Here is an 18,517-nt window from a genome sequence, read left to right on the forward strand (position 1 = left end):
CATTCTTTTCCTCAAGCAAAAACATTTTACCATCAAAACTCATACTGAAGAGAGGAGGAGCCAAGATGACAGCATGAGTAGGGCAGCAGAAATCTCCTCCCAAAACCATATATATTTTTGAAAATACAACAAATACAACCATTCCTAAAAGAGAGACCAGAGGATACAGTACAACAGCCAGGCTACATCTACATCTGCGAGAACTCAGCATCTCACAAAGCGGGTAAGAGAAAAGCCACGGCCCAGCGGGACCCGAGCACTCCCCCTACCCCAGCTTCCCGGAGGGAAGAAAGGAGTCGGAGCGGGCAGGGAGTGGAAGTGCAGGACTGCTGAATAACCAGCTACAGTAATCCGCACCTGGAGCGCAGACACACATTGCATAGTGTGCTGGATATTAGAGAAATGGAAAAGTAGAATCTGCGAGCGGGCACAGTATGGGAGAATAAAGTCCTAAATAACAGATCTGATAAAGGGTTGACATCCAAAACATATAAAGAGCTCACGCACCTCAACAAACAAAAAGCAAATAATCCAATTAAAAAATTCTTAGATGAGCTGAACAGACAGTTCTCCAAAGAAGAAATTCAGATGACCAACAGGCACATGAAAAGATGCTCCACATTGCTTGTCATCAGAGAAATGCAAATTAAAACCACAATGAGATATCACCTCACACCAGTAAGGATCGCCACCATCCAAAAGACAAACAACAACAATTGTTGGCGAGGTTGCAGAGAAAGGGGAAGCCTCCTACACTGCTGGTGGGAATGTAAATTAGTTCAACCATTGTGGAAAGCAGTATGGAGGTTCCTCAAAAAGCTCAAAATAGAAATACCATTTGACCCAGGAATTCCACTCCTAGGAATATTCCAATGGAATATTATTCAGCCATAAGAAGAAAACAAATCCTCCATTTGCAACAGCATGGATGGAGCTAGAGGGTATTATGCTCAGTGAAATAAGCCAGGGAGAGAAAGATAAGTAACAAATGATTTCACTCATATGTGGAGTATAAGAACAAAGAAAAAACTGAAAGAACAAAACAGCAGCACTATCACAGAACCCAAGAATAGACTAACAGTTACCAAAGGGAAAGGGACTAGGGAGGATGGGAGGGACGGGATGGAGAAGGGGGTGGGTGGAAGAAAGGAGGCATTATGATTAGCATGTATAATGTAGAGGGGGGGACATGGGGAGGCAGTATAGCACAGAGAAGACAAGTAGTGATTCCACAGCATCTTACTATGCTGATGGACAGTGACTGTAATGGGGTTTGTGTGGGGGACTTGGTGAAGGGGGGAACCTGGTAAGCATAATATTCCTCATGCAATTGTATATTAATGATACCAAAAAAAACACTAAAAAATATTAAAAAACTAAAAATAGAAATACCATTTGAACCAGGAATTCCAGCCCTAGGAATTTGCCCTAAGAATGCAGCAGCCCAGTTTGAAAAAGACAAATACACCCCAGTGTTTATTGCAGCACTATTCACAATAGCCAAGAAATGGATGCAACCTAAGTGTCCCTCAGTAGATGAATGGATAAAGAAGAGGTGGTACATATACACAATGGAATATTATTCAGCCATAAGAAGAAAACAAATCCGACCATTTGGAACAACATGGATGGAGCTAGAGGGTATTATGCTCAGTGAAATAAGCCAGGCGGAGAAAGACAAGTACCAAATGATTTCACTCATCTGTGGAGTATAAGAACAAAGGAAAAACTGAAGGAACAAAACACCAGAAGACACAAAACCCAAGAATGGACTAACGGTTACCAAAGGGAAAAGAACTGGTGGGGGGGAATGGGTGGGAAAGGAGGGATAAGGGGGTGGAAAAAAGAAAGGGGGCATTATGATTAGCATGTATAATGTGGGGGGGTATGGAGAGGGATGTACAACACAGAGAAGACAAGTAGTGATTCTACAACATCTTACTACTCTGATGAACAGTGACTGCAATGGGGAATGTGGGGGGAATTTGGTGATGGGGGGAGTCTAGTAAACATAATGTTCCTCATGTAATTGTAGAGTAATGATCCCAAAACAAAAACAAAAAACAAAAAACTCATCCTGAGTTTATCGACCACAGATTATAGCAGAAACATAATGTGAGGATTGAATACAGTTAAGACGGAAAAAAAGAGAGACAATAAAAGACTCTTGTTTCAGTTTCCCAGGTGTCAGCCCATCTCCATCAGTTGACTAGAATTCAGTGGCTATAAACCTCCAATCCTCCTTCAAAAGAATTCACTTCTCTATCCTCCAGACTAGCTCAACCAACATCTCTGCCATCTTTGAAGTCTCTTCAGACTTCTCCTTAGCCTTCTCACATACTTTTGTCACCCTGTCCTTGATTCCATTACTTAGATTTTGAAGATGAGTCTATTTGCATGAACATATTGTCCATCTCCCACAACTTGCCCCTATTCAGCATAGAATGTTCTTCCATGCTCTCTAGCAGAAGACACAATATCCTCCTGCACCTCACTGATGACTATAAACAGATGTTGCTCAAAATCTTTCCCAGGCTCCAGCACTTCAACATCCTTAGGTCTGCCAATTCAGCAATGTACAAAGGTCACATCTTTTCCCGCTACTTTAGAATCACAGTATGCAGTAAACAGAGAAACAGTGAACTTTATTTTCTTACCCAAACAATTATTACAAACTTTGCTACTACTGCTTAAAATACTTACAGTTCCACCAAAACCAGGGAAAAACCCCACCACAAAAGAAAATTACAGACCAATATCCCTGATGAACACAGATACAAAAATACTAAACAAAATATTAGCAAACTGAATTCAAAAATACATCAAAAGGATCATACACCATGACCATGTGGGATTCATCCAAGGGATGCATGGATGGTACAACATTCAAAAATCCATCAACATCATACACCACATAAATAAAAAGAATGACAAAAACAACATGATCATCTCCATAGATGCTGAAAAAGCATTTGGCAAACTTCAACATCCATTCATGACAAAAACTCTCAATAAAATGGGCATAGAGAGCAAGTACCTCAACATAATAAAGGCCATATATGATAAACCCACAGCCAACATCATACTGAACAGCGAGAAGCTGAAAGCTTTTCCTCTAAGATTGGGAACAAGACAGGGATGCCCACTCTCCCCAGTTATTCAACATAGTACTGGAGGTCCTAGCCATGGCAATTAGACAAAACAAAGAAATACAAGGAATCCAGATTAGTAAAGAAGAAGTTAAACTGTCACTATTTGCAGATGTAACTCCAAAATTAGTAGAACTAATAACAGAATTCAGCAAAGCTGCAGGATACAAAAGTAACACACAGAAATCTGTGGCTTTCCTATACACTAACAATGAACTAATAGAAAGAGAAACCAGGAAAATAATTTCATTCACAATTGCATCAAAAAGAATAAAATACTTAGGAATAAACTTAACCAAGGAAGTGAAAGACCTATACCCTGAAAACTATAAGATACTCTTAAGAGAAGTTAAAGAGAACACTAACAAATGGAAACACATCCCATACTCTTGCCTAGGAAGAATTAATATACTCAAAATGGCCATCCTGCCCAAGGCAATATACAGATTTGATGCAACCCCTATTAAATTGCCAACAACATTCTTCAATGAACTGGAACAAATAGTTCAAAAATTCATATGGAAACACCAAAGACCCCGAATAGCCAAAGCAATCCTGAGAAAGAAGAATAAAGTTGGGGCAATCTCACTCCCCAACTTTAAGCTCTACTACAAAGCCACAGTAATCAAGAAAATTTGGTACTGGCACAAGAACAGAGCCACAGACCAGTGGAACAGATTAGAGACTCCAGACATTAACCCAAACATATATGGTCAATTAATATTTGATAAAGGAGCCATGGACATACAATGGGGAAATGACAGTGTCTTCAACAGATGGTGCTGGCAAAACTGGACACCTACATGTAAGAGAATGAAACTGGATCACTGTCTAACCCAATACACAAAAGTAAATTCAAAATAGATCAAAGACCTGAATGCAAGTCATGAAACCATAAAACTCTTAGAAAAAAAACATAGGCAAAAATCTCTTGGACATAAACATCAGTGACTTCTTCATGAACATATCTCCCTAGGCAAGGAAAACAAAAGCAAAAATGAACAAGTGGGACTACATCAAACTGAAAAGCTTCTGTACAGCAAAGGACACCATCAATAGAACAAAAAGGTACCCTACAGTATGGGAGAATATATTCGTAAATGAAAGATCTGATAAAGGCTTGACATTCAAAATATATAAAGAGCTCACACACCTCAACAAACAAAAAGCAAATAATCCAATTTAAAAATGGGCAGAGGAGCTGAACAGACAGTTCTCCAAAGAAATTCAGATGACCAACAGACACATGAAAAGATGCTCCACATCGTTAGTCAACAGAGAAATGCAAATTAAAACCACAATGAGATATCACCTCACACCAGTAAGGATGGCTACCATCCAAAAGACAAACAACAACAAATGTTGGCGAAGTTGTGGAGAAAGGGGAAGCCTCCTACACTGCTGGTGGGAGTGTAAATTAGTTCAACCATTGTGGAAAGCAGTATGGAGGTTCCTCAAGAGCTCAAAATAGAAATACCATTTGACCCAGGAATTCCACTTCTAGGAATTTACCCTAAGAATGCAGCAGCCCAGTTTGAAAAAGACAGATGCACCCCTATGTTTATCGCAGCACTATTTACAATAGCCAAGAAATGGAAGCAACCTAAGTGTCCATCAGTAGATGAATGCATAAAGAGGATGTGGTATATATACACAATGGAATATTATTCAGCCATAAGAAGAAAACAAATCCTACCATTTGCAACAACATGGATGGAGCTAGAGGGTATTATGCTCAGTGAAATAAGCCAAGCAGAGAAAGACAAATACCAAATGATTTCACTCATCTGTGGAGCATAAGAATAAAGGAAAAACTGAAGGAACAAAATAGCAGCAGAATCACAGAACCCAAGAAAGGACTAAAAGTTACCAAAGGGAAAGAGACTGGGGAGAATGGGAGGGTAGGGAGGGATAAGGGCGGGGAAGAAGAAAGGGGGTATTATGATTAGCATGTATAATGTGGGGAGTGGGGGAAAGGGGAGGGCTGTGCTACACAGAGAGCACAACTAGTGATTCTACAACATCTTACTATGCTGATGGACAGTGACTGTAATGGGGTTTGTGGGGGGTACTTGGGGTAGGGGCGAGCCTAGTAAACATAATGTTCTTCATGTAATTATAGATTAATGATAACAAAACAAAGATGTAAATAAATAAATAGCAAAAAAAAATTGACACTCAAAAAAAAAAAAGAAAAGAAAATTCATACAGAGACACCAGAGACCCCAAATAGCCAAAGCGATCCTGAGAAGGAAGAATAAAGTGAGGGGGGGGCCTCGCTCCACAACTTCAAGCTCTACTACAAAGCAACAGTAATCAAGACAATTTGGTACAGGCACAAGAACAGAGCCACAGACCAGTGGAACTGAATAGAGACTCCAGACACTAACCCAAAGATGGTCAATTAATACAAGATAAAGGAGCCATGGACATACAATGGGGAAATGGCACTCTCTTCAACAGATGGTGATGGCAAAACTGGACAGCTACATGTAAGAGAATTAAACTGGATCACTGTCTAACCCCATACAAAAAAGTAAATTCAAAATGGATCAAAGACCTGGATTAAGTCATGAAACCATAAAACTCTTAGAAAAAAACATAGGCAAAAATCTCTTGGACATAAATATGAGCAACTTCTTCATGAATATATCTCCCCAGGCAAGGGAAACAAAAGCAAAAATGAACAAGTCAAACTATATCAAGCTGAGAAGCTTCTGAACAGGAAAGGACACCATCAATAGAACAAAATGGTACCCTACAGTATGGGAGAATATATTCATAAATGACAGATCTGATAAAGGGTTGACATCCAAAATATATAAAGAACTCATGCACTTCAACAAACAAAAAGCTAATAATCCAATTAAAATATGGGCAGAGGAGCTGAACCGACAGTTCTCCAAAGAAGAAATTCAGATGTCCAATAGAGACATGAAAAGATGCTCCACATCGCTAGTCATCAGAGAAATGCAAATTAAAACCACAATTAGATATCACCTCACACCAGTAAGGATTGCTACCATCCAAAAGACAAACAACAACAAATGTTAGCGAGGTTGCAGAGAAAGAGGAACCCTCCTACACTGCTGGTGGGAATGTAAATTAGTTCAACCATTGTGGAAAGCAGTATGGAGGTTCCTCAAAAAGCTCAAAATAGGAATACCATTTGACCTGGGAATTCCACTCCTAGGAATTTACCCTAAGAATGCAGCATCCCAGTATGAAAAAGACAGATGCACCCCTATGTTTATCGCAGCACTGTTTACAACAGCCAAGAAATGGAAGCAACCTATGTGTCCATCAGTAGATGAATGGATAAAGAGGATGTGGTACATATACACAATGGAATATTATTCAGCCATAAGAAGAAAACAAATCCTACCATTTGCAACAACATGGATGGAGCTAGAGGGTATTATGCTCAGTGAAATAAGCCAGGCAGAGAAAGACAAGTACCAAATGATTTCACTCATATGTGGAGTATAAGAACAAAGAAAAAACTGAAGGGACAAAATGGCAGCAGAATCACAGAACCCAAAAATGAATTAACAGTTACCAAAGGGAAAGGGACTGGGGAGGGTGGGTGGGAAGGGAGGGATAGGGGCAGGGAAAAAGAAAGAGGGCATTACGATTAGCATGTATAATGTGGGGGGGGGCATGGGGAAGGCTGTGCAACACAGAGAAGAGAAGTAGTGATTCTACACCATCTTACTGTGCTGATGCTGATGGACAGTGACTGTAATGGGGATTGTGGGGGGGACTTGGTGAAGGGGTGAGCCTAGTAAACATAATGTTCTGCATGTAATTGTAGATTAATGGTAACAAAATAATAATAATAATAATAATAATAATAATAATAATAATAATAATAATAATTACAGTTCAGGATGGACTAATTATCTCAAGCTGTTGCCACTTTCATCAGAAGAGTATTTACCCTCTGAAAAATGCCACCAAAAAAAAAGGCAAACAGGTCAGGTCAGAAGTGATCGCTGTGTAGACTTAGTCTCATGGTCGTCTAAGAAGACACATTACAGTTAGTGAGCAAACCCCGTACACTCACCATACTCACCCGTTCCAATACCCATCCCAGCAAGTTTGATGCAACGTACAAATGCCTGAACACTGGGATGTCTGCACTACATAATTGTTGATCATGAGATGTTTCTTAACCACACATCTTTCATTGCTCTAACCCTAGGTAGATTGTGAACTCACTTCAAAATCTAGAACTAGAAGGTTCCAGCAGCTACCAGAGACATGGCTTATTAGTTCAAGATTATGTGAACATATGTTAAAAATATTAAATCTCTAAATAAAGATCCTGAAAAGCATTCAGAAATGGCTTGTGACAGGTAATTGTTTAAGCTACACCAATCAAAGACAATCTCAGAGTCACACAAATGCAGAAGCCCAGCAGTCCCCTGAAGTGGAAATTCAACTGGACCAACCTACCAAAATGGCTGCTTTAAGAGACCCCAAATTTCCCCTACGTAAAAATGTCACATATTCTTCCTTAGTTTCTGTCCTTTTTATTCAACCACAGCAGAAAAACACAGCTGTTGACTGCACCCTGTTCCTTCAAGTCAAATAAGCCAAATAACTAACTGAACAACCAGAACCAAGTGCTAAGTTTGGAGACAAATGCAAAAAATTTACGAATTGGCCCCACGCATGTATGTATTAAGAGTCATAATGTAGAATTGTTAACATAAATTAATATTCATATTCCCAATCACGAAACAAGGTATATTACTGAGTAGCACAAAGATTCCAAACAAGTTAATTTTAAAGATTTTATAATTGGCCACCCTCAATTTCAAACACCTTAGACAACAAATATGTACCATATGAAACAGTGCAGTGTACTACTTGAAGAATAACAAGTCAAAAATCTTAGACTAAGAAAAAATAAAAATTAAGACAGGTGATTGATTATTAAAGGCCAAGCGGAAGAAAGTCTGTATCTGTGATTAAACTTTGTGTTATAACAAATCTATCGAGAACTAGATGGGGGTGTAACACCATATTATATCCTTTGACCAACTAATTCCATTTTTGAAAAAAAATTCCCTAATTAAAACAAATAAGCCATAGATATGCATGACAACATTAAAGTGAAAAGCTAAAAACACCCTAAATTCCCAACCAGCTGAAAATCAGTATTATGGTAGACCCAGTCGAATACATATTATGTAACTGTAAGAAATTATTTTTAGGATGTCCGTGGGAATATGGAATAGTGCTGAAGAGTGAAAAGGCCAGAATTAAAAACTACTGTTTATTATCTTAGGCAGAAACAGAAGAAAACTTAACAAGAATTTAACAGCAGTGTTTTTCCTAGTGAGCAAGATTCTCAGGTGCTTTTTTTCTCCTCTTTTCCCGATACTGTTATAATATTTTTATGATGGGAAGGCAACTATTTAAAAACTCCATACAAAAGGTGTTATTCCTAAAATAAGTTCCAAAACAAGAAACATAATAAATTCAGATTAACATCTTACATAATTTAAAGTCAACTTTACATACACATGAAATGAAAATAAGACAAAGGACTGCATATTTTCTACTTGTGTGTGAATAAGAACTTCCACTGAGACATCACTTGGAATCAGAAAGTGCTAGAATTGACTAACATTAATGCAAACTGTAAAGTCTAAAGGAAAAATAAATCTCTTGGGAGACATTTGCAGGCCGATAACATGCAAAAACATTCCCTCAAATATATTATTTTCTAAAGTAGAATCCTCACTGTTTTGTTAGGTCAGTTTTCCAGTCAGAAACCCAGAAACCTGCTCCAGGGCCCCTTCTGAAGTATAACGTACCTCTCTAAATGACATTAAGGAAAAAGGTCTGATGATTTGTACATTTGAACACCAACTGGTAATACCATCTGAATCAGCCTGACATACTTATCTTGAAAGCCCCCTTATATGAAACCAGTGTTCAGGATTCTAAATCTCACCCAGAACCAAATTACATTTTTCAATTTACAGTATGTTTCTCAGACACATTCAACTATATTTGTACAAGCTTGCCTTCACCCACAATAAGTTCTGAACCATTTACGTTTAAATCAAGTTAATTATGGCATAAATTTTAGTTTTTAATTATCAAATTACCTCAGACTATTTTATTCTATTTGAGGCTTAGAGTGCCTCCTCTTCGTTCCCCATAAACTAGTAAGAATCAGATGGAGATAAGCACGACACACGGAAACAAACTGTAATTAAAAACTTGGCCACCACTGTGATTTTCAACTTCGATCAAATTTGTAACATTTAAATTTTAGGTTTGCAAACTTTAAATTTACTACCTTCTCAAATACAGGAACATGAGAATACATAGAAGATTTGATCATTTCTGCTTCCCGGTCTGCATCTCCCATTGTGGCTTCCAGTTCTATTTTTATAAAAAAAAATAGACGCACAAATCAATTAGACCAGACTCATACCTTTAGAAGCATAAACTATCATCATTTCACATACACCTCTTGAAACTACTCAGCTACGTGCTGATCTTGCCCAAAAGTTTTTGTAAAAAGAGGCAAGTTTTGTTTCTCACCTAGAGGCAGCGTTTATATCCATCCTTTTTAATCTTTAAAAATTAGCTGAACCACTTAGCTAATCACTCTAGCAATCACTTTGTCCGCCCTGACGCTGAGGCTTTTCCCCGAAATCTGTTCATGTAATTCCTATGCCCCATCCAAACGTCCCCAAACGGCTTATTGGATAGTAAGGGGAGAAGTCCTTCAGGGACTGTTTGAGGTTTCTCCCTTCGCGCCCCTCCTTCAAAGGTAAAAATGTTTGGTTTGAGGTTTTGTATCGTTTCTTGGGAGCACAAGAAGCTGGGGACTGCGGCCTTTAAGTCTGGCGAGTAAAGGCGACGGGTTAGGTGGCCCAAAGTCTTCCAATAAAGGGCGGTCTCACCAAGGCGCGTTTACACCAATGGTACTACAGCCTTCCCTGTTCAGAGAAAAGGGCGCGCGGGGGCCGGGCGAAAAGGCGCCTTCCCCTCCTCCTCAGGCCTTGAGCCCAGATCTGGGTCGCCCAGCGGGCTTCAGGACCTTCGGCCGGGAGGCGGAAAGGCCCCAAAGCACGGCTTCAAAACCCAGGCGGCTCCTCGCGCTCTTCACTGACCCAAAATTCCAGCTTCTGGGAAGCCCACACAGTTGGGTTGAGGCCCGTCTCCCAGATAAAGCAGACGGCTTACTCACCTCTCCGCGGCTTGTTCTCCGGCGGTTCTCAATGGCGCCAACGCCGCTTCAACGGCTGCACGTGCAGGGCGACGCAGACTGCGTCAGGAGCTCAGCTCCGACAACAAATGGCACGGGCGACGAGCGCCATCAGCCAATCAGCGCTCAGAAGACCAGCATCGTCCCGCCCCTGTCTCCAGCGCTCATTCCCTACAAGCAATCATCGTCGCTGGGTAGGTCACCTATCAGAGTTTGACTTTGTGCTCTGCGTGTTTTGTATCCCTTGGAGTGCAACCCAACCTGAGTGACCAAGGGTCATTTCTGGACTTAGTACTCTCATTAATTAGATAGTCTTGTTCTTCCCCACAAAGTAGTAGAGGAAATGCCTCTTAGTATTTTACCATCCCTCCAAAAAGCATAACAACAGACTGATTTTAAAATGTAGATTTCATTTTTGGTTTTATTTCCATCATTGCCATTCTCTGAATCTTTGAAGAAATTCTTGAATATTTCATTGAGGAATATAAATTCCAATATAGTCTGACACTCAGGCATAGAGGATGAGGCACTTCATGGGTTCAGCTTCCTTCATACTTTTTATTTCTAGAACCACCATTACTGGTTCTGTCTCTCCCACCAAGAATATGCCAGGATTTATCTACCTAGCACTAAATCTTGTCAGACTATTTTCAAGGTGAATTATTTTTTAAAGCTCATATTTAACAAAGATCAAACCAGAATATATTTTAACATAACTGCCATTTTTTTAAGGTATCATTGACACTCCCTTCTAAAGGTTTCACAAGAAAAGCAGTGTGGTTACTACATTCACCCATATTATCGAGTTCCCCCCATGCCCCATTGCAGTCACTGTCCATCCGTGTAGTGATGATGCTGGGGTTCTTGTTCACAGAGTCGAAGAATGAACTTCGCAAACACTCAAGATAGGAAAGCAAGACAGAGACTTTTATTTAGAGAGAAAGCGAGAGGACAGAGCTCCTGGCTCAGGCCAGGAGGGGACAGGAGAGTCCCGGGGTGGTGTGTTGTCTACAGGGTTTTATAGGCAGTTGAGAGACAAAGGGCTAGGAATATACACCTGCTAAGTGATCCCAAAATGCTTATCTTTGAAGAGACATTAAGTTTCTAATTAGTCTTCCTGGTTATCTACAAGAATTTTACTGCTCTGATTTCCAGGATACTAGCTTCCTCGTGGGAGGTATCACTCCAGAGTGCCTGCTTGCTCCCAAGGTGGGCTGAGTTATTGTCTGTTTGTTAAGAAACTTACTTTTTAACTAATTTGGTTTTAAGATTATTGTCAAGATGGAATCCTTCCTGTTTTTACCACATTGTTTTGGGCTTGCTTGCTACATTGCCCAGGTTGCAAGTCATGTGTTTAGGGCTAGAGGAAGAAAAGCAGCACCTGGGTAAAGTCAGAAAAACTCAGGCCCCCAGCAGGCTAAAGCAAATCCCACAATGGATTATCTTGCTTTGTTTTTTCTATAGGCCCTCACCCTACTGTGTCTAAGCCCATGGTTCCTGTCTCAGTAAAATGCCACAGTCACTACCTGTCTTCTCTGTGCTACACTGTCATCCCCATGACCCTCTCCCACACCATGTGAACTAATCATAATACCCCTAAATCCCCTTCTCCCTCCCTCCCCATCCACCATTCCCCACCCCTCCCCTTTGGTAATGGCTAGTCCCTTCTTGGAGTCTCTGAGTCAGCTGCTATTTTGTTCCTTCAGTTTTGCTTCATCATTATACACCACAAATGAGGGAAATCATTCAGTATTTGTCTTTCTCTGCCTTATACTTCTTTCACTCAGCATAATATCCTCTAGCTCCATCCAGGTTGTTGCAAATGGTAAGATTTGTTTCTTTCTTATGGCTGAATAGTATTCCACTGGGTATATGTACCACCTCTTATTTATCCATTCATCTACTGATGGACAATTAGGTTGCTTCCATATCTTGGCTACTGCAAATAGTGCTGCAGTAAACACAGGGGTGCATATGTCTTTTTGAATCTCAGATCTTGCTTTCTTAGGGTAAATTCCTAGGAGTGGAATTCCCTGAATGGTATTTCTATTTTTAGTTTTTTGAGGAACCTCAATACTGCTTTCCACAATGGTTGAACTAATTTACATTCCCACCAGCAGTGTAGGAGGGTTCCCCTTTCTCCGCATCCTTGCCAGCATTTCTTGTTCACAGTTTTTTCTATGTTGCCCATCCTAACTGGTGTGAGGTGATATCTCATGGTGGTTTAAATTTGCATTTCCCTGATAATTAGTGATGTGGAGCATCTTTTCATGTGCCTTTTGGCCGTTTGAATTTCTTCTTTGGAGAATTGTCTGTTCATATCCTCTGCTCATTTTTTAATCGGGTTGTTTGCCTTTTGGGTGTGGAGGCGTTTGAGTTATTTATTTTCGATGAACATAACTGTCATTTTTAATAATCTCTATTTTTAAACCAAATTTTCACATCATACCCCTGAAGCAGCCAGTATCTTAAATCACTGTATATGTGTGGGAGAGAGCCACCAATACTCTTTCTGCTACTCTGAATTTGTATACAAAGTCCTCTGAGGCATTTTAACTCACTTTGAATTGAATGTTCTTTCAAAGATTTTTATGTCATGGGAAAATATTAAGTGAAAAGGGAAAAATGAAATTGTGTAGATAGAATAATAATTAACTAGATTTTTTTAGGTGTGGAAAATATAGTTATTTTCTAAAATGAACATTTTTTTAAACACTTGGCAAACATTCTCTGCTATTAACTCTTAGAGAGAACAGATTTCTGTTGCTTTTAGGTATTGCAATGAAATGTTTTTTTATGAAACAATTTATGTGATTTCTGAGAGCTAGCCCTGGTTAAGAAAAAGTGAATTCTGATGAGAACTGAATTTCAATATCGAGGAAAGGATAAATAAGCAGTGGGTGATAGTAATGTAGTTGAAAAATTGAACACAAATGGTGTAAAAAGACGAACAGTTTCTTGTTCCTTGACAAGTCAGTAAACACTTGCTCCTTGATGTGTGTGTCAAGGAAGTGAAGCTCATTCAGGTATCACCTGCTTTCGAAAGCTCGCATCACACTCCTTAATTTTTACCAAAGACCTACATTAGTACCTGTTTTCACCAACTGGAAGAAATCCAAAGAGAATTTTTGCTTTTTTAAACAAAGGGAGAAAGCAAAAGTAGCATTCAGCATTCTTTTTGGCCATGGGGCCACCGTAAGGGCACTGCACACGCTGAGTAGCAAGAACAGCACCCCAAGCTCCTTCCCTAGGAACTACACTCAGCACCTCAGCATCAAGCCTCCATAGTTTTGAACTGTGTCCCTGATCATCTGTGCTTTAGCCAGATTTATTTTATGCATCCGTTACAATGCCAGCTCCGCAGTGCCAGCAGCCCTGAGGCTCCGGGATGGTCCTCTGGCTACAGAGTCTTTGGGCTGGGCACCGGCTCCACCCATCCCACCTCACTACGAGCCCTCTGCAGCGCTCCTTCCCCCCCACCTCCCAGCACTACACCCCAACACCCGACCCCAATTACAGATCAGCAAAGGGAGGCATAGAGAGTTCACGGAAGGCTGGGCTGCAGAGCAGCAGGACTCTGATTCCAGCCAACTGCCTCCCGGTAACTCAGGAGCCGAAGGGGGCAGGCCCCTGAAGGAGTCCTTGCAGCCAGCTTCCTGTGCGGGGGCTCCTGTGTTGAAGGCCTCCACCCCCCCCCGCAGAGCATGTCTCGTCTAAGGGTCCAATGGCCACGACTGCAGTCCCGGGCATGCGGGAACCAGTGGGCCCTGCGTTCCATGGCCTCATGGCCTGAGAATTAATGCACGGCCCCTGGGGTGCCTCTTGTAGTAAGGGCTGTGACAATGCTTCTGCTCAAACTGGAGTGGCAAGGAGTTGTCACCTGGACCCCCTAAGTACGAGCGGACTGCCAGTGCAGTGAACCCGCGAGGCCAAGCGAGAGCCCAGACGGATGTGCACGAGCACTTGACATCCATGCTATTCACCATTGCACAGTAGACGCCCTGCACACGCAGCTGTGCCCGTCTGTTAGGACACACACACCCACCTGCTGTGGCAGGTCCTTCAAGTCCAGGCTCACATCTAAGATTCACATTATTCTCTGCATCTCAGCAGGGGGGAGACGCCCCCTTCCCTCCAGGGCCCCTATTGCACTTCCCAGGGCAATAACCTCTAATAGCTCAGCAGGCCCTGCTTTCCACACAAGGTCACACTCTTAACCTGAGAGTCACTGCTGTGGGCCCCACACTTGTGCCCCAGCTGAACACACGGACCCCAGCACAGATGGGCTCTTTACCTAGGGGTGGCGCTTTCTCGTCTCCTTGGGACCCCAGCCTCTAACACCTGCTCCTTGGGAAAGGATTTCTTCCCGTGACACCTTGGGGAAGCTGCAGCTCAACTGGCCACTGAACATGCACTCACCCCAAATTGCAGCTCTGCCCACCTTCCTCCCAGAGCATATTTTACTCACTTTGCGGGGCCGGGTCGCTTCCCCAGCTGGAGCAACATCTTACAGGCTCCCAGAACGGAAGTCCAACTCCCACTTCTTCCCTCTCGGGCAGCTTCTCTTCCTTCAAATCACCGATTTTGATTCATTTCATCCCCATGGACCTCTACCCTTGCTTACCATTGGTTAAAGGGAACTCAGGGCCACCGATAATAGTGTCGTTTCCAGGGACTCAGTACTCGCCCTCCCAGGCCAGGGAGAAGACGGCCCACCACTGACTTCTGGGCATCACTTCAAGGGGCGGGACCCTTGTGCCTCTGCAAATGCTTGCAGATGATGTCTATGCAACACCTAGGGTGGCGGGCGCTGTCTTCAATGGCACTGGGGCGAGAGCCCAGGGCGCCCCCCTTGCTGCCCCCGAGGAGACCTCACCGACTTTGCCCGAGACCTGAAAGGGACTAATCAGAGCAACGTTGCATTTCAGCCTTGCCTCTCACCCCTAAGCTCGCCATCCACCAGTCTGGCTCTGCTCACACCCAGCCTCGCTGCACTGGATCCCACAGGATCAGGGCATGGGGACTGCACGCCCTCCCCTGCAGCCGCGCCTCACCCCTTCCTTTACTAAAGGTTCCTCCCACCTTCCTCACAGGACACCAGCTCCTAGACTATCACTCTTAGGTGGGTGCGTGCAGGGGGGTGGGTGTCCTGCTTACCCAGTGGCCCACCGCTAACACAGGGCCTTCCAGTGAGCAGAGGCTCGGGGAATTTGGGAGAGTAAATGAGCCAGGGAGCAGGAATGTCATATATTACTATTTAATTTCTTCGACATACTTGAGCAAGCTAAGAAAATCTAGATACATATCTTTTTTTATTACAACTATAGACTAATAATTATGAGAGAATACAAAAATTAACCATTTAAATTAATTTCTCTATTTCATTGCTAAATTTGTTCCCATTCCCAAGGAAATTCTTATTCTAATGTCACGGGAAGTTACAAGCTACAAAGAGTATGATAGGTTTTCCATCTTGTTTTACAAAATATCAAAGCTATTTCTAACCAACCAGATAAACAGCAATAAATATGTGAGCAATGTCAATCTACAATTCAATTCTGATGGTAAGAAACTTTCCAAAACAAGTTAACATCTGAAAATACCAAAAATAAAAGAAAATAAATTGCTCTGGCCTGGCCCTCCACCGCTTCGTTCACTGACTGGCCTTTGACAACACAGAGGGGACAGGGTGTGTTGACGTCACTCAGGGCAGAAGCCAGGGGACGTTACACTAGAACTTGCACTGGCCATGGCCGCAGAATCGTCTGCGGTGGCAATGCTAGCCTGGCCTGGCCCTCCCTGATTTCCCACATCCTCCTTATACCAGGGAAGACAGGCATTAGCGGTGCTATTTTTGACCTTGGGCCAAAACTCCAGGACTTCCACCGCGTCGGTCTCCACGTGGGCCCTGGGGCCCCAGAGCAGGTGGAAGCGAGCAGGATTGCTGTCAGGCACCTGCTGGTACTCCAGGTACTGCTCCTGCACCCAGACCCCGATGATGAGCTCCCTGGGGTCCCCGAAGATGACGTGCTCCCTCCCGGGAAATATCCCTAAGACACCCAGCATTTCCCACACCTTTTTCTCAGGGACTGAGCCACCCTCCAGGAAGATAATGCTCAGGAGCAATAGCAGGAGGCTGCTCTTGGGCAGGGTCTCCTCATTGTGCAGCTTCCCGCGGTAGGTGAGGTCCAGGGCTATGACCAGGTTGTAGGAGTGGTCGCTGGGATCCACTTCCTCCATGTCCATGCCAAAGGCCAGCTGCAAGCACTCGGAGACGCAGCTGAAGAACAGAGAGAAGTAGTCCTCGTGATCCTGGCCCAGCACCTCCAGCATCTCCGCCCTCGTGGTGGCCGGCTCCACGGCAAGGTACTTGAGGAGCAGGAAGGCCACCAGGTGAGCTACCTTGTCGATAATCACGACACTGGGAAAGGATCTGGCTTCTGGAGGGACCTGTGAAGTGCCCAGACCCGCCTCCACTGTGCTGCCGGAGCCACCATCGGATGGTGTGGATGGCACGCAGGCAGAGGCAGTGGGGGAGGGGCAGGCACGCTCAGGGCCCTGGAGGGGACTCGGGGTGGGTGAAACCATAGAAACCTCTTCCTCACCGCTTGAGATATGAGCAAAGCAAGAAGAAGAGGAGGGGGAGGAGGAGGACGTGGCGGAGGCGGAGGACCTGGAGGAGGAGGAGGAAGCAACCTCCTCTGTCGCCCCAGGGTCCTGTGCACCCACGAGGCCCTGGGTCTCTGTTAGGGTCGGAAGACCTTCCTCAGGCATGTAGCGCCGTCGCTTCGTGGGACGACGAGGCATGACTTGTTGAGCAGCTGGAGGGAAGGAGCAACAGCAGGAGGTGGGTGCTGCGGACCCTGGCGCCTGGGGGGAGAGGGAGCGTCAGAGGCCTGGGCACAGACACAGGCCCCTGGCAGCCCATACACAGGCTGCTTCCAGGGCTCCTCTTTGGGGGTGAGCACCTGCCTCCCAGGGGTCTCCCCTGCTACAGGTGCACCCCGAGGCTCTGGTGCTGGGCAACGGGGACCCTCTGTCTGGGGTAGGAGAGCCCTGGGAACACAGATTGGGGGCCCCACCTTGACTCCTGGCTTGGCCTGGGCCTCTGCGGGTCTGCGACCTCAGGACAGGTGCCTCACACCAAGGCCTTCTTCACCTGCCGGTTCCCGGATTCCCTGAAAGAGGTCATGAGGGGGCACCTCGCTGCCAGGACTCTGCCATCCCAGCTCTGGGCTCCCAGTGCCGACAGGAGGGGTGGTCCCTTGCCCAAGGGCGGCCCTGCTCCTTAACCCAGTCCCAGTCCCCAGTCCCTCTGAGGCCCGGAGGAGGAAGTCAGGGCACACCCTGAGACCAAGGCCCTCCCTGCCCCTGAGACACTCCTGGGTGACGTCTGCGGCCGTCCCAACAGGTCACTAGGCCCAGGAGTTCCCAGGGCGATGGAAGGCAGGGCCTGAGGTGGGCTCCGGGGACGCCCTCGGCCCTCCCTCCTGGCCTCCCGTTGACCCCTGGTGCGTCTGTGCCCCCGCCCTCAGCCCACCTGGGTTCCCTCCTCAGACCAAGGCCTTCACGCTCACGATTCAAAATGGCGGGCGGGGACATGGGCGTGGCATGTGGGTGGGGGTGCCCGGCCTGAGGACCCTCCCAGGGCCTCTCTGAGCCATGGCACGGCTCCCTGAATTCTTGGGTGGGGGCCCTCAGGCTACCCCCGCGGTTCTACCTGGAGTCCTTGCGGGTGACCTGAATCCGGCGTCTGACACCCCGAGGCTTTCCCGTCCCTCAGGCCTCCCGGGACGGAGATTAATGACATCACATCCGGAAGCCGGGTCGGACCGTTCCCTGGAGGCTGCCAGGAGGAGCGCACAAGGATTCCGGGGGGTCCTAGCTCCTCCCTCTGGGCCTCCCTTAAACCCCGCCTTGCTCCACCTGCCGCGGCTCACGAGTCCCAGGGCTCTGCCTCCCCAGGTCCCTGGTGGAGGTGGTGTGGCGGTGGGATAGGGGGAGGTGGGGCAGTGGGGAGAAGAAGGGGGGATGTGGGGGTCAGTTATTGGGTGCATGGAGGGATGTGTGGGGGTGGGTGTCGGGATGTGGGGGAGTGGGGATTTGGGGGAGCTGTGGGGTGGGGTGAAGG

The 18,517-nt window shown here is 44.7% G+C and overlaps 1 long non-coding RNA gene and 1 pseudogene across 1 annotated transcript; both read right to left on the bottom strand.

Moving 5' to 3' along the window:
- Positions 1–2,254: 2,254 nt before the first annotated feature.
- LOC118923997 (MORF4 family-associated protein 1-like) lies at positions 2,255–2,591 on the bottom strand (annotated as a pseudogene).
- Positions 2,592–16,930: 14,339 nt separating this feature from the next.
- On the bottom strand, positions 16,931–18,146 carry LOC130681873 (uncharacterized). Its single transcript, XR_008995098.1, has 3 exons — positions 18,107–18,146; positions 17,469–17,564; positions 16,931–17,207 (listed from the first exon to the last, which is right to left on the bottom strand). It is a non-coding gene; the product is annotated as an uncharacterized LOC130681873 (long non-coding RNA).
- Between the last annotated feature and the right edge of the window lie 371 nt (positions 18,147–18,517).

The sequence above is a fragment of the Manis pentadactyla genome, chromosome X (assembly GCF_030020395.1).
Source record: "Manis pentadactyla isolate mManPen7 chromosome X, mManPen7.hap1, whole genome shotgun sequence".
NCBI lineage: Eukaryota > Metazoa > Chordata > Mammalia > Pholidota > Manidae > Manis > Manis pentadactyla.